Here is a 16,807-nt window from a genome sequence, read left to right on the forward strand (position 1 = left end):
GGCAGTTTGTACTGTGACTCTGCTGTGGGCAAACGGCCAAAGGGGACATTGACTTTCTATAGACTCATAGGCTTTTAGGTCAGAAGGGACCAGCATGAGCATCTAGTCTGACCTTCTGCACATTGCAGGCCACAGACCCTCACCCCCCCACACACACACACCGCTCCTGGAACAAACCCCTAACCTCTGGCTGAGTTACTGACGTCCTCACATCACACAGAGAATCCACCGTTTACACTAGTTACACCTACAAGTGACCCGTGCCCCACGCTGCAGAAGAAGGTGAGAAATCCTCAGCGTCTCTGTCAATCTGACCTGGGGGAAATTCCTTCCCAACTCCAAATACGGTGATCAGTTAGACCCTGAGCATGTGGGCAAGACCCACCAGCCAGACACCTGGGAAAGAATTCTCTGTAGTAACTCAGAGCCCTCCCTGGCTAGCGTCCCATCACCGGCCATTGCAGATATTTGCTGCTGGCCGTCGCAGATCAGTTACGTGCCATTGCAGGCAGTCCCTTCATACCATCCCCTCCATAAACTTACCAAGCTCAGTGTTGAAGCCAGTGACTTTACAGATTCATTAAAAATCCTTGCTATTGGGCCTGCAATTTCATGTGCCAGGTCCTTTAATATTCTTGGATGGAGATTATGCGGGTCCCCAGTTTAGTCCCATTAAGATGTTTGAGTTTGAATTCCACCTCGGATGTGGAATTACTTCCCTCTCCCTCAGCTCCTCCATTACTCCTGACTCCCCAAAGCCTTTGCACTGCTTCTGAGGGGTGCGGGACGTATATTTCTGTATTGTAGTTTAAATGAATTATTACTCAAAGTTCTGTATTAATATGCATAGTAAGGAATCTCTTTGTCAAAAAACATTTCCTGAATCTTTTTTTGTTGTCTGTATTGTTACAGACATAGTTGCTGACAGATATTTTGAAATAAATTACCAAAATAATTGAAACCAGCATGATAATATTGTGTCAGTTTGACAAAATAAAATATGCAGAATTATGCAGAATTTTAAAATAATATTTAAAATAATAATAATATTTTGGTGCAGAATTCCCCCAGGAGTACCTGTAATGAAACACAAATTGTTTTCTTGCACCCAGTTTACCAAGCAGTCTACAATGCTCTGTATCAGTGACCTGTCCTCTTCATTATTTACCTCTCCCCCAATTTTTGTCATCTGCAAACTTCAGTCATGATCTTATGTTTTCTTCCTGGTCACTGATAAAAATGCTAAATAGCATTGGGCCAAGAACCAATGTTGAGGAACCCTGCTGGAAACAGAGCCACTCAATAACAATTCCCCACTTACAGTTACATTTTTTAGACTAATCAGCTGCTCCATTATCTTGCCCAGGATCGATGACAGGCCTATAATTACGCTGGTCATCCTGGTTACCATTTAAAAAACTGGCTCAACTTTAGCTTTCTTCCAGTCTTCTGGAACTTCCCCAGTGCTCCAAGTCTGATGAAAATCAACACTAGCAATCCAGCAAGCTCCTCGGCCAGCTCTTTTAAAACTCTTGGGGGCAAGTTATCTGGATCCGCTGATTTAAAAATGTCTGATTTTATTAGCTTCTGTTTAACATCCTCCAGAGATACTAGTGGAACGGAAAGAGTGTTATCGTCACTGTGTGATGAGAGTGTATCATTTGTTTTTTCCCCAAAAATACAGACCAGGAATATTTATTGAACACTTCTGCCTCTTCTTCATTATTATTTATAATTCTCCCATTTTCATCTAGTAATGGACCAATACCATTGTGAAGATTATTTTTGTTCCCAATATGGTATATATTCAAAACCGCTTATTGTCTTTAACACTGATGGCCTTAGATTTCTCCTTGTATCCCTAGGCTTCCATTAGCAATTTTCTACAATTCCTAACTTCTGATTTATATTCATTACTATCATTTCCCCTTTCTTCCATTTGTTCTATTTTTTTTATATATATTATTATTTTTTTACAGCTGCCTTCACTTCCTCTCTAAACCAGGTTGGTTATTTAACCAGCATGGCCCTCTTCCTCCACTGTGGAATTGTGGCTTTTTGGACCCATAGTAGTAAGGTGTCCTTAAATGATTCCCAATTATTCAGATTTTTCTGATTAAATTTTTCCTCCCAGTTGATTCCATTCATAATTGTTTTCAGCTTTGTGAAATTGGCCCTCGTGAAGAAGCACCAAGTATGTATATTACTGGTCTGGACTCTATTCTGTTTGCACATTTTAAATGTGATCAAGTCATGATCACTTGTACCTAAGTTACCACTGACTTTTAGTTCTGTGATCAGTTCCCCTCTGTTAGGACAATGCTAACCCTAACTACTGGCCTTAAAGTTTATAAGACAGGTGCCAGGGCTGTCAGCTCCTCCATTCATTTTGTGAATGGTGCCTAAGTACCAACTTCTTCCCCCCCCCCCCCCTCAAAAAAACCCCCTATTTGGCATGTTTCAGTGAATTTCCTATTAGTGGAATAAATTAATTGCCCACCTCCAATTCTCAGGTCAGAGCTGCAGCCAAAAGCAGTTTAGCACCATCTGGGATGTTCTAAGGTGTTTTCTGGACTCTGAGTTGGGAACAAACCCATAAAGCGTCATTGAACAGTGAACAAACCTGAAACCACAAGAGACATTTCACTACTAGACTGTGAAAAGACAGCGACTCGTATCCCAGCTGGCCACATCCCCTCTCCATGTAAACCCTACGGCCAGGAGCTCCTGAGGGGAAGAGCTCTCTAGTCCCTCAGTTGCTGAAAAGTGTTGTCACAGAGATTCATTTGTAGAGGCAACTTACCCACAATTCTTCAATCGGCTCTTGAGTGGTCACCATAACTATCTAGGAACTTGGATTTTGGGGTAGTGAGCCCCCCCAGAGAGGCTCACAAGGGGGGATGAACTGTTTACAGGGAGCTAGGAGTCTGCTGAAAAGTCCCATCTGCTCTTGTCTCCCCGTCTCTGGAGATTTTGCTGTGAGAGATAACAAAGAGTGAGGACTTTGTGTCAAGAAAGAACACAGAGGACAGCTGCTGCAGAGCAGTGGGTGGACTCTGGTGAGGCCCTTGCTACCCAGCCAGCATCTTAATAAAACTGAATCTTTAATAAAGCTGAATCACTAATCTGGGTTAGGTGATGGCGCCTCTGGACAAGCAGCTGCCTCGGGACTGGAGACAGGGCTGCAAACAGACATTTGGATGACTGCAACTCCCTGATGCCAACCATGAGCAGGGCTTGGTGGTGTGGCCAAGAGGGTATCACCTGGGAAACCTTCTCACGGGCACGTGGGAAGGGAGTTAGATGGACGACTGCCAAAGGAGAGCAGGGCAGGCATTTTACTCTTTATTTGTGTATCTATCCTGTGACTGTTATTTCACGTTGGACTGTTCTCCTTCCCCTGATAAAGAGTTCCTTGTTTGCATCAATGACAATTAGCCAGGATGGGCAGGGATGGTGTCCCTAGTCTCTGTTTGCCAGAAGCTGGGAATGGGTGACAGGGGATGGATCCCTTGATGATTCCCTGTTCTGTTCATTCCCTCTGGGGCCCCTGGCATTGGTCACTGTCGGCAGACAGGACACTGGGCTGGATGGACCTTATGTTCTCGGCCGAGCACTGAGCATACTGCCAGAGCTAGCAGTCATTGATCCAACAAAAACATCATGTGCAACTACTGCGGCTCCTGCCCAGTGACCTACTATCTGCAGTACCTGCAGAGGAGAAGAAAAGCCAAGTCATGCAAATGCTCTTTCTGCCGCCAATGGCAGCGAGTCTGGGGAGGCCAATAGCAGGGCAGGGTGTGTCTTGGAATTAGACTGGGGGCTTCAGCAGTACCGGACCCCACACACATAACCCTGCTGCCAGTCTTAGTTGCCCAGCTCCTGCTGCTCTTCCCAAGGGATTATGCCCTCTGATCACTTGCCAACCTCTCCAACAAAGCTAGAGAGCAGAGAGTCAGGCCCGCAAACAATTTCAAATCTCTTTGAAGAAGGGGAGGCTCAGACAATGCTCCTTTGTTGGATAATTTAGAATTACCTGAGGAAGGCTTTCCAGGTTCACTGGAACCTTTGTCACTAGGACAGGACAAAGAGGGTGTCAATAGCTGAGTGGCTCTGAAGGACGCCATCACAGGCACTAGGCCAGAGATCAATTGAACAAATACAGGCCCTGTCTACACTAAATGCATGTGACAGGGTCTTCCAACTGGTTAGCACTTCACTTACGATGAGCCAGGGGTCAGCAGTGAAGGAGCGGCACATATAGTCCACTGGTTTATGGTGGCTCTAGTAGGAATCCTAAGACATCATAAAAAGGTGTGTGTGTGTGTGGGAGGGAATTAGGTGAATGTGACTTGCCGGGATGACATTCTTAGCAGGCAGGAGGAAGTGAGTCCTGTAGCCAGAAGTTCTAGAGGGGAACAAGCTCTATACTCCCTCTGTTGGTGAAAAGGGAAAAGTGCTGCCATATGGAGCTTCATTTGCATAGTCTACATACCCACAGTTCCACTAGTAACACTTGGGAAGTCACTGTAACTCCATTGAATTTGGATTTTGGGGGCTAGTGGGCTCCCAGAAATGCTTAGGGAGGGAGGGGAAAAGCTTATTTCCAAATAGGCAAGCTTTTGCTCAGGGCCTTTGTCTCTCTTCCCTGGAGACTCTGGGGGCAAGAAACAACACAGACTGAAGACTTCCTGGGAAGAGATGATGCAATACACATGATAGGAGTAGGGTAGGGGGTGGACTTACCCTTGCTTAGAATCTTGAAGACGAGGTTAGACATCTTTCAAAAAGATTTGCTTCAATCCAACTTTTGGGTGAGATTCTATGGCCTGTGTGAGGGTGGGTAAGAACGGCCATACTGGGTCAGACCAAAGGTCCATCTATCCCAGTATCCTGTCTGCCAACAGTGGCCAATGCCAGGTGCCCCAGAGCGAGTGAACCTAACAGGTAATGATCAAGTGCTCTCTCTCCTGCCATCCATCACAACCCTCTGACAAACAGAGGCTAGGGACACCAGTCCTTACCCATCCTGGCTAATAACCATTAATGGATTTAACCTCCATGAATTTATCCAGTTCTTTTTTAAACGCTGTTATAGTCCTAGCCTTCACAACCTCCTCAGGCAAGGAAAGGCCATTACGTTTCACCCAAATACTGGGAATGATTTTGTTCAACATCTTTATCATTGATCTGGAAGATGGGATTAATTGCACCCTCAGCAAGTTTGCAGATGACACTAAACTGGGGAGAGAGGTAGATACACTGGAGGGCAGGGATAGGGTCCAGAGTGACCTAGACAAATTGGAGGATTGGGCCAAAAGAAATCTGATGAGGTTCAGGAAGGACAAGTGCCAAGTCCTGCACTTAGGATGGAAGAATCCCATGAACTGCTACAGGCTGGGGACCAACTGGCTAAGCAGCAGTTCTACAGAAAGGGACCAGGAGATTACAGTGGATGAGAATCTGGATATGAGTCAGCAGTGTGCCCTTGTTGCCAAGAAGGCCAACAGCACATTGGTCTGTATTAGTAGGAGCATTGCCAGTAGATCGAGGGAAGTGATTATTCCCCTCTATTCGAAACTGGTGAGGCCACATCTGGAGTATTGCATCGAGTTTTGATCCCCACACTACAGAAGGGATGTGGACAAATTGGAGAGAGTCCAGCGGAGGGCAACAAAAATGATTAGGGGGCTGGAGCACATGACTTACGAGGAGAGGCTGAGGGAACTGGGCTTGTTTAGTCTGCAGAAGAGAAGAATGAGGGGGGATTTGATAGCAGCCTTCAACTACCTGAAGGCGGGTTCCAAAGAGGATGGATCTAGACTGTTCTCAGTGGTGGCAGATGACAGAACAAGGAGCAAGGGTCTCAAGTTGCAATGTGCGACGTCTAGGTTGGATATTAGGAAACATTATTTCACTCGGTGTGTGGTGAATGGGATACAATCATTCCTGGGTACTAAATATATTGGAAGGACAGAACAGGTCGTGCGGAGGGTGGGAGGTGGGGGGATGTGGCACTATATGTGAAAGAAAATGTAGAATCAAATGAAGTAAAAATCTTAAGTGAATCCACATGTTCCATAGAATCTCTATGGATAGAAATTTCATGCTCTAATAAGAATATAACATTAGGGATCTATTATAGACCACCTGACCAGGACGGTGATAGTGATGATGAAATACTAAGGGAAATTAGAGAGGCTATCAAAATTAAGAACCCAATAATAGTGGGGGATTTCAATTATCCCCATATTGACTGGGTACATGTCACTTCATGACAAAATGCAGAGATAACATTTCTCGATACTTTAAATGACTGCTTCATGGAGCAGCTGGTACGGGAACCCACAAGGGGAGAGGCAACTCTAGATTTAGTCCTGAGTGGAGCGCAGGAGCTGGTCCAAGAGGTAACTATAACACGACCGCTTGGAAATAGTGACCATAATACAATAGCGTTCAACATCCCTGTGGTGGGAAGAACATCTCAACAGCCCAACACTGTGGCATTTAATTTCAAAAGGGGGAACTATGCAAAAATGAGGGGGTTAGTTAAACAGAAGTTAAAAGGTACAGTGACCAAAGTGAAATCCCTGCAAGCTGCATGGGCGCTTTTTAAAGACACCATAATAGAGACCCAACTTCAGTGTATACCCCAAATTAAGAAACACAGTAAAAGAACTAAAAAAGAGCCACCGTGGCTTAACAACCATGTAAAAGAAGCAGTGAGAGATAAAAAGACTTCCTTTAAAAAGTGGAAGTCAAATCCTAATGAGGCAAATAGAAAGGAGCATAAACACTGCCAAATTAAGTGCAAGAATGTAATAAGAAAAGCCAAAGAGGAGTTTGAAGAACGGCTAGCCAAAAACTCCAAAGGTAATAACAAAATGTTTTTGAAGTACATCAGAAGCAGGAAGCCTGCTAAACAACCAGTGGGGCCCCGTGATGATCGAGATACAAAAGGAGCGCTTAAAGACGATAAAGTCATTGCGGAGAAACTAAACGGATTCTTTGCTTCAGTCTTCACGGCTGAGGATGTGAGGGAGATTCCCAAACCTGAGCCGGCTTTTGTAGGTGACAAATCTGAGGAACTATCACGGATTGAAGTGTCACGAGAGGAGGTTTTGGAATTAATTGATAAACTTAACATTAACAAGTCACTGGGACCAGATGGCATTCACCCAAGAGTTCTGAAAGACTCAAATGTGAAATTGCGAAACTGTAAACTATGGTTTGTAACCTGTCCTTTAAATCAGCTTCTGTACCCAATGACTGGAAGATAGCTAATGTAACATTGTAGTGGGGTGGACTGTCCCACTCCCTGAGAGGGTGGGCTGCAGCAGGCCAGTGCACCTGCACAGACAGGGAGCCAATTAGAGACGGGCTTATTGGGAGCCAATCAGGGTCCAGATTGGAGGCAGCCAATCAGGGCCAGGCTCAGCCCTATAAAAAGGCTGCTCAGGAAAAGAGCAGTCAGTCTGTCCCAGGCCTTCAACAGGGGAAGGTCTGTCTCCAGAGCTGGGAGACTAGCACTTAGACAGCACAATACTGGCCAGGCTCGGGGAGCAGAAGGGAGCTCTAGCCCATAGCCTGCCAGGCTGCAGGCCCTGAAGGAAAGGGCCTAACGGGTGCAAGGGGCCATAGGGGAAACAGCCCAGGGAAATGAACAGATGGAGTGGGGAGATGGAGGACAGCGAGGCTGCCTCCAGAGGGTCCCTGGGCTGGGACCCAGAATAGAGGGCGGGCCTGGGTCCCCCTCTTTCCCCCTTGCAGTACACCCAGCCATGGGCCGTCGGGAGCGGCCATCATGGACTACGCCAGATCCCTGACAAGAGGGATTAGACTTTGGGGAGTGTGGTTGTACATGGTGGCTGGGGCGTAGAGAGACAGCTGATCAACCCCCCCCGGAAGGGGGTGTGGATGGACAAAGTGGCACTGCCGGAGGGCAGTGGTCGGGAAGAGGATGCCGCGAGTTGGGAGCAACGCGGGTCCAGACGCCAACTGAGGGCGAGACGACGGATGGGACACCACCAGGAGGGGGCGCTCCACTGGACAGAGATAATTCCCAGAGACAACCAGCAGGAGGTGCCAGGTGGTGAGTCCCGATACCGTTACAAATGCCAATATTTAAAAAGGGCTCTAGAGGTGATCCCGGCAATTACAGACCTGTAAGTCTAATGTTGGTACCAGGCAGATTAGTTGAAACAATAGTAAAGAATAAAATTGTCAGACACATAGAAGAACATAAATTGTTGGGCAAAAGTCAACATGGTTTCTCTAAAGGGAAATCGTGTCCTACTAATCTATTAGAGTTCTTTGAAGGGGTCAACAAACATGTGGACAAGGGGGATCCAGTGGACATAGTGTACTTAGATTTCCAGAAAGCCTTTGACAAGGTCCCTCACCAAAGGCTCGTACGTAAATTAAATTGTCATGGGATAAAAGGGAAGGTCCTTTCATGGATTGAGAACTGGTTAAATTGTCATGGGATAAAAGGGAAGGTCCTTTCATGGATTGAGAACTGGTTAAAAGACCGGGAACAAAGGGTAGGAATTAATGGTAAATTCTCAGAATGGAGAGGGGTAACTAGTGGTGTCCCCCAAGAGTCAGTCCTAGGACCGATCCTATTCAACTTATTCATAAATGATCCGGAGAAAGGGGTAAACAGTGAGGTGGCAAAGTTTGCAGATGATACTAAACTGCTCAAGATAGTTAAAACCAAAGCAGACTGTGAAAAACTTCAACAAGATCTCACAAAACTAAGTGATTGGCAACAAAATGGCAAATGAAATTTAATGTGGATAAATGTAAAGTAATGCACATTGGGAAAAATAACCTCAACTATACATACAATATGATGGGGGCTAATTTAGCTACAATGAATCAGGAAAAAGATCTTGGAGTCATCGTGGATAGTTCTCTGAAGATGTCCACACAGTGTGCAGCGGCAGTCAAAAAAGCAAACAGGATGTTAGGAATCATTAAAAAGGGAACAGAGAATAAGATAGAGAATATCTTATTGCCCTTATATAAATCCAAGGTACGCCCACATCTCGAATACTGCGTACAGATGTGGTCTCCTCATCTCAAAAAAGATATACTGGCACTAGAAAAGATTCAGAGAAGGGCAACTAAAATGATTAGGGGTTTGGAACGGGTCCCATATGAGGAGAGATTAAAGAGGCTAGGACTCTTCAGCTTGGAAAAGAGGAGACTAAGGGGGGATATGATAGCGGTCTATAAAATCATGAGTGATGTGGAGAAAGTGAATAAGGAAAAGTTATTTACTTATTCCCATAATACAAGAACTAGGGGTCACCAAATGAAATTAATAGGTAGCAGGTTTAAAACAAATACAAGGAAGTTCTTCTTCACACAGCGCACAGTCAACTTGTGGAGCTCCTTGCCCAGGGCCACCCCAAGCAAAAAAAAAAAAAGCTGGAATGCCCACCCTTGAAAGGTGTCACCCCAAGCACATGCGTGGAACGCTGGTGCCTAGAGCTGGCCCTGGCTATGAGTCAAGTTCCCAGCATGCCTCTCTCTCCATCCCATAATGCCAGTGGTATCCCATAATTTTTGCACCTTTTAAAAAAAAATCCAAGAAACCTATGTGGCTCTTTTCAGTGTCTGCCATCTCTGTCAGCAGCATGGAGCCTGCAGAACTCTGCACTGTTCTCATGAATCTTGCAAATACAGAACACGCAGTTCTCCTATATTAGGGGACCCACAGGAATTACTGCCACAACAGGGGACATGACCATTTCTTCAAGGAAAATTTGCTGACCGACATAGCGAGAACAATTCAAGTCTGTTGGTGGAGTTCATGGAGAAGCTGCAGACAGGGGAGTGCCGCTTTTGGGCCCGCAAAAGCAGCGCTGACTGGTGGGATCGCATCGTAATGCAGCTTTGGGGCGACGAGCAGTGGCTGCAGAACTTTTCAATGTGAAAGGCCACATTCCTGGTTCTGTGGGCTGAGCTTACCCCAGCCCTGCAGCGCATGGACACCAGAAGGAGAGTTGCATTGACAGCAGAGAATTGAGTGGTGAGAGCACTCTGGAAACAACGGATTGGAACCAGCCAGTGGGAAATAGTTTTGGAGTTGAAAAATCCACAGTGGGGGCTGTTGTTATGCAAGTGTGCAGTGCCACTAATCGTCTCCTGCTATGCAGGACTGTGGCCCTCGGCTATGTATAGGACAAAGCAGATAGATTTGCAGCAGTGGGGTTCCCGAATGGTTGTGGGGCAGTAGATGGCAGGTATATCCCTAGTTTGGCACCACCCCAGGGTCTCCCCCTCTTAGGCAGGTCTCTCGCCAGGTAAACAATTACAGCAAGCATTTATACCTTTATTACAGACAATAATAAGCAACACTACACAGACAGGAGCAAGCAACAGCTGCATTTTGTTTATACATAGGTCAGCCTGATAACTTATTTTTCTCACTTATTTTGACTCTAGTCCACATTCTATCTTATCTACACAAGGTCGCAACAACTTCTCACCCAGTTCTTTCCCACTCGCCTCACACATCCTCGCTTCTACAAGTCTCACGTTATTAGGGTTCCAGTTAGCCTGACTCTTGCTAACAGATACTGTTTGCATTGAAATCCCCTTCCAATCCCTGTCAGTTCTTTCTCTACTTCCACAATGTTAATCGGAGTTGATTTATAGGATTATAAAAGTATAAGACTGATCAGTATTTAGAGGAACTATGTAGTAGACATGAGTAAGACAAACGGAAATGCAAGAAACTGTGCGCTGAGGCCTGCAAGACTTTAGCTTAGCTATTTTAGGCCGTGGAGACAAGAAATGATGGCGCAAGTCAATGACTGAGAAATAACCCGAAAGATTATGGGACAGAGGTACCAACTGGTACTATTGTGAAAGTATAGCTGGGAAGATTACATTTAAATTATAAAATGCTGTAATGACAAATATTGTCTCTAACACCTGCCTTAACCACAAGATAAAGGTGGCATGTCAATATTAACAAGAACCTACCCAGCCTATAGAATTCAGGGTTCCTTGTGTTTCCAGGAGGCAAAGGCCAATAAGAAAGAGAGGGTTGACAGTTTCATGTACATGTGCAGAATGTATGTATAGACAGACTCACTGTATAAGAAAGGGTGCCCAGAAGAGGACAATTGAGTTTCCTCTGGGAAACTCCAGCAGGAACCACTCCCATATTGATGATCAATCCATAAGAGGGCCAACAGACTCCAGTACCATCTAGGGGGATGTGAGTAGTTCTGTAGGTATAACTGGCACAATGTACTTATCTTTAGGAATTGCATGTGCTGTGACATTTATAACTTTGTTGACAACTTTAATAAAACTACTAAAAGATAGATGCTTTTGTCATGGTCTGTGTTATTTGCCTATGCTTTCATGTGTTCCTATGAACTCTAGATCCAGAACAAACAGAGATAACCCTGTTGAACTTGAGACTGTAGCCACCTGTGCTGAACCCACTGAAGTATGATTAATATTAAATAGAATTAAAGGCTACAGCAGGGACCTGCTTTCAGCTTTCTGAACAGTCCTGTGTTCTTAAAGTGCGAGCATCTAGCACCTTCCCTGACCAGCCCACAGTGATACTGGTGATGCATCCCTGGTAATCCACCAACACTTCCATAACGCCTTCCTCTGCAGCGTGGGGTGTGGATCACCCGGGCAGGTATCACCGAACCAGTTCCCTGCCATTGCAGCTGCCGTGGGTATTGGTGGCACCTCTGTCTCTCCTGTTCTCTGAGGCACACCTCAGTTTCATGTCCTGAGGACTAAAATGCTTTAGCTTCTCTGAAGTCATTGGACTCAAGACAGGGGTATCTGGGTGAAACATAATGGCCTTTGCTGTACAGGAGATCGGAGTAGATGCTCTAATGGCCCCTTCTGGCCTTATACACCATGAAACCTAACAGCTGAGTGGACCCTATGAGGCCCCCTCCCCAGTAACTTAGGCCATGTCTACACTACAAGCCATGGTCAATGCAAGTCATGCCAACGTACAGCCGTTTGTGTTTGTATATCACTTGGGCACGTGCACACTTGGCAGCTTGTATGGGCGCTGCACAGGCTCACTAGGAGTGCTTGTGTCGATGCAAAGTGCGCTGTACCATGGATCGGTATCCCAGTGTGCCACACGCTGCCATCGGGCATGGTGCCTTTTGGGAAAAGTTCACAATGTGTTGTGGGATAGAAATGACTCACCCAGGGAGCTATGGGCAGGGCCGGCTCCAGGTTTTTTGCCACCCCAAGGAAGGAGAAGAAAAAAAAAAAAAAGGCTGGACTGCTACCCATTGAAAGGTGCTGCTTCAAGCACATGCTTTGAATGCTGGTGCCTAGAGCAGGCCTTGGCTATAATATATGGAGATATATCAATCTCATAGAGCTGGAAGGGTCTTTGAGAGGCCATCAAGTCCAGCTCCCTGCCTTCACTAGCAGGGCCAAGTACTGATTTTTGCCCCAGATTCCTAAGCGGCCCCTCCTAAGGATTGAGCTCATAGCCCTAGGTTGAGCAGGCCAATGCTCAAACCACAGAGCTATCCTAGCATGCCTCTTTCTCTAGCCCATAATGCCAGCTGTAGCCCATAATTTTTGCACCTTTTAAAAAAAAAAAAATCCAAGAAACCCATGTGGCTCTGGGTTAGGGTTAGGGTCGCTGGCAGTGTTTACTCACTAGCTTGGTCTCAGTGAGGAAGAATATCCCAATGTGTCTGATGTGTCCTACCTGATATCTGCGAGGCAAAGGGGGCAAAGCTGCCAGCAGGGGGAGGTGGACAGACTGGTTTCGGACTTTGACCAGCCAGACACAATGGCTATTACAAGAGCCAGGTGTGGAGCTCTGCCGTTGAGGGAGGCTTTGAAAGAGACTCTAATGGTCAGTCTCAGTAGAGTTCTGTGCTGGAGTGTTCTCTGGGCCTGGAGCTTTGGTGCTGCTAAGAACTGTGTAGTGCTTGCAGCTCACGTCTCAATACGACCGGGTATTTTCCTGACGTGACGCTATCAATTATATGGTGCTTAGTGTGTATTTACATGGACTGTTTGCTTTGGCTACTGCGGTGCATTCGGCAATATTTGTTGTGTGCTAATAAAGATAATTTATTTCTCCATAAACACAGCTTTACTCAGTGGGGGGAAAAGAGTGCAGAAAAGTAATGTGCAACCCCCCCCGCCCCCCCACCACAGCCAATGTTATACAGATTTTTAACATAAATTAATGGGGTGAAAAATTAAAATTAGAAAGGAAGTAAACACTTAGGTCCTTTTGAGTGCACAAATGTACTGTGTTGTGACTCCATATACGCTGACCTGTGAGAGCCACGCTTTGCATATGTGGAGCTGTGGCTGGTTTTCCTTGCTGTCCCCTGTGCATTTCCCTCTCCTTGCCCTGCTGCCACTCCTGGGCCTCTTTCCTGTCCTCTTGCTTTCTCCAGGCTGTTGATCCTATTGGCCCTCCAAGCCCTTCGTTCATGGTCTAATGCAGCGCTGGGTCCCAGGACCCCACAGAACCCCTCATCAGGGTCAGGCATTCTGTGGGTGCCGAGGGGGTGCCGATCCGTAGCAGCTGCCGCTGTCTCAGCGGGTGTTGCCATCCCGGACGAGCCCCCAAATTGTCAGAGAATAACACAGTTCTCACTCTTTTGTTTGGGTACAGCAAATCAGATACTTTATTTTCTTTAACAGCTGTGTAAAGGAAGAGAGTGCTCTAGGACACAGGGACTCCCCCTCCTAGGCAGGTCTCTTCTCAGGTAAACAATCACAGCACGCATTTATACCTTTTGATACAGACAATAAAAAGCAACCGCAGCATTTTGTTTATACATAGGTCATTCTGATATCTTGTTTTTCTCACTGATGTAGACTCTCAGTCTGCATTCCATATTATTTACACATTATCTACACAAGGTCGAAACAACTTCTCACACAGTTCTTTCCCACTCGCCTCACACAATCCTCCCTTCTACAAATCTCACGTTATTAGGGTTACAGTTAGCCTGACTCTTGCTAACAAACTGTCATGCATTGCAATCCCCTTCCTGTCAGTTCTTTCTCTGCTTCCACACCAGCTACGGTGAGTATGGCCCAGAAGGGGGGAGCAGGCGATGTAACGATGCTGGCTTTGGTGGGACCCAACTGAGAGGACCAATTCAGGACAAATTGCTTAAAGCAGGGCAGTTACAGCATAAGACTGGGGTTCCTTTACACACCAAGGCAAAACAAACCAGCCAGACAGAGAAGACTTTGCTTTTACTCCACTGGCTAACCACAAGTCACACAAGCAATTCCCTCAGACACTCCAGTTTCCCAGTATCACCACCAGTGCCACTCATTGTGGGGACAAATGGTTATGAAAACCAATACCCCAGTAAAAGAAAAAGGTTCTCCTGATCCCAAAGGACCAAGCCCCAGACAGAGGTCAATATACAAATCAGATCTTACCCACAAATCACGCTGTTGCCAATCCTTTAGAATCTAAAATCTAAAGGTTTATTCATAAAAGAAAAAATATATAGATGAGAGCTAGAATTGGTTAAATGGAATCAATTACATACAGTAATGGCAAAGTTCTTGGTTCAGGCTTGTAGCAGTGATGGAATAAACTGCAGGTTCAAATCAAGTCTCTGGAACATCCGCAGCTGGGATGGGTCCTCAGTCCTTTGTTCAGAGCTTCAGTTTGTAGCAAAGTCCCTCCGGAGGCAAGAAGCAGGATGGAGGCACTGCAGCAGCCTTTTATAGTCTCTTGCCATGTGGCTTTCTTTCTTTGTCCCAAAGACAAGCTATCCAACATATGGCATGAAAAAAAACCTCAGAGTTCTGTCCATAGGCATGTCCCAGAATGCCTTGCTGAGTCACAAGGTGTATCTGCCTTCTCTGAATGGGTCAGTTGTATGGCTGATGGTCCTTAATGGGCCATCAAGCAGGATAGGCAGAGCTGACACCAGATTGTTTCATCCAGATGTTTCATCCAGAAACATAGCACAAGTTTGAAATACAGAGAGTATAGAGCCAATACTTATAACTTTAAATACAAAAATGATACATATATAAAGATAGCATAATCATAACCAGCAAATCATAACCTTTCCATAAACACCTTACATGACAACCTTTGTACAATGTTTGCTGCAAATATATAACAATAGTTGCAACAATGATCTATACGGTCACAGGTTATGTCAGTAACATCTCAGGCGGGCACGATTTTTCTGATGCATGAAGCTATCGCATTTTGGTCCCTATTCCGTGGGTACAAGTCTAGGGCAATGGCAATGGATATGGGCACTGTCTTCCACAAATGGTGGTGATTTTAGCTGATCTCTCACTCCTCCTGAGGGTCACAAAGGAACAGAGAACAGGGCTGTTAATGGTCACGTGGGCCATATGCCTCTAGCCTTTACTGCCATGGTGCAAGGTGAACTTGTCGCTGAGTAGCATCGGAGAGCATCCTAGCAGGGAGGAAGAAACAAAGCAGCACTCTCTAAAAACCTTCGGGAGAGGATTGCAGAGAATCTCGATGACAGCTCCATCTTAATCAAGCTCTCTCAGGAGGATACAAGACACATCCGTATGTACGTAAACAAAGTGCTCCATATCCCCCCACCCCAGATCACTTAACCCAATAGGGGAAAGGAAAGATACCAACTCTACCTCCGTTGGTTGTACCACGACCTCTTCTCATCCACGTGTAGCCCAAGGTCCAGTGTGCTTCAGTGTGCAGCAATGGGAACTGCAAATTATGGACCATTCTACAAGAACCCTTATCTGGTGTCCGTCTGCTCTGGCCGCAGATGGTTTCAGTGGCCTGGGTTCTTAGACACTAACTGCTGGTGCCTCCACCTGACTGTTTAAGCGAGTCAGGAACCCTCCCGTGCCTCCATGTGTGGTTTCGACTGCCCACAACCAGGTATTTACCTCTATGACTAGCCTGATACCTTGTCTGTGCACTCTTCTGGCACCTCCGTAGTGCATGAACCAATAATCAAGGTACCGTTTATTTACCAGGGGAAATAAATCGGAAGAGAGGAAGGGAAGGGGAAGAGAGATTTGGAGTGGGCACATCAGTAACAAAATACAACCAGTAAGTAACACAACCCCTGGGGTGGATTTCCCTGGATTCACGAGTCCAGTTTACCCCCACTGGTGGGCTCCATAATACAGAGGAACCCATGTACCTCGATGAGGCCCTGCAAGCCTGAAGCTGCTTGAGTGCAGTGGGGTGATGAGGGCACCTCCCTGCAGCTGCAATAGGGGTTACTCACAGTGGGAAAAGTCCCCATGGCACAGGGGGGCTCCTCCGTGTTTCCAAGAGCAGCTGCCCTCTCCCAGAGCAATTCAGCATTTTGCTCTTCCAGGGCAAAATAGGCAACATCCCAGGCTGGGAGAGAGAATGAGAGCTCTGCCTAGCGAGTCCAACTGAGATAGACTCCAACAGAGACTTTTGCCCTCTCCAGGGATCAGTGCAACTCAGCAAGTTCTTTTTTATATTTAACCCTAGCTGTGAATTTCCTAAATGACCGATATGTGCTCTCAACCTTAACTAGGGTACCTGTGGTTCCACTAACAGGTGAATTTCCAGAGAAACTAGAAATAGTTTGATAAAGTTTCTCAACTCTAACCTTCGAATGATCTTTGGCTGAGCTGTCACTGACGATCCCATAATTAGATTGGCATACAAAGCCTGATTGGCAGATGGGTAAGTACCTGTTTTAAAGGATCTACCCACCCCAAGACAGGTTCTCTGGATAAGCCATGTTTTGTCCCCAAAAGGCAGTGGAAGCTAATCAGAAGAAATTGTCATAAACACAGT

This window comes from Trachemys scripta, chromosome 2 (assembly GCF_013100865.1).
Source record: "Trachemys scripta elegans isolate TJP31775 chromosome 2, CAS_Tse_1.0, whole genome shotgun sequence".
In the NCBI taxonomy this organism is placed as follows: domain Eukaryota; kingdom Metazoa; phylum Chordata; order Testudines; family Emydidae; genus Trachemys; species Trachemys scripta.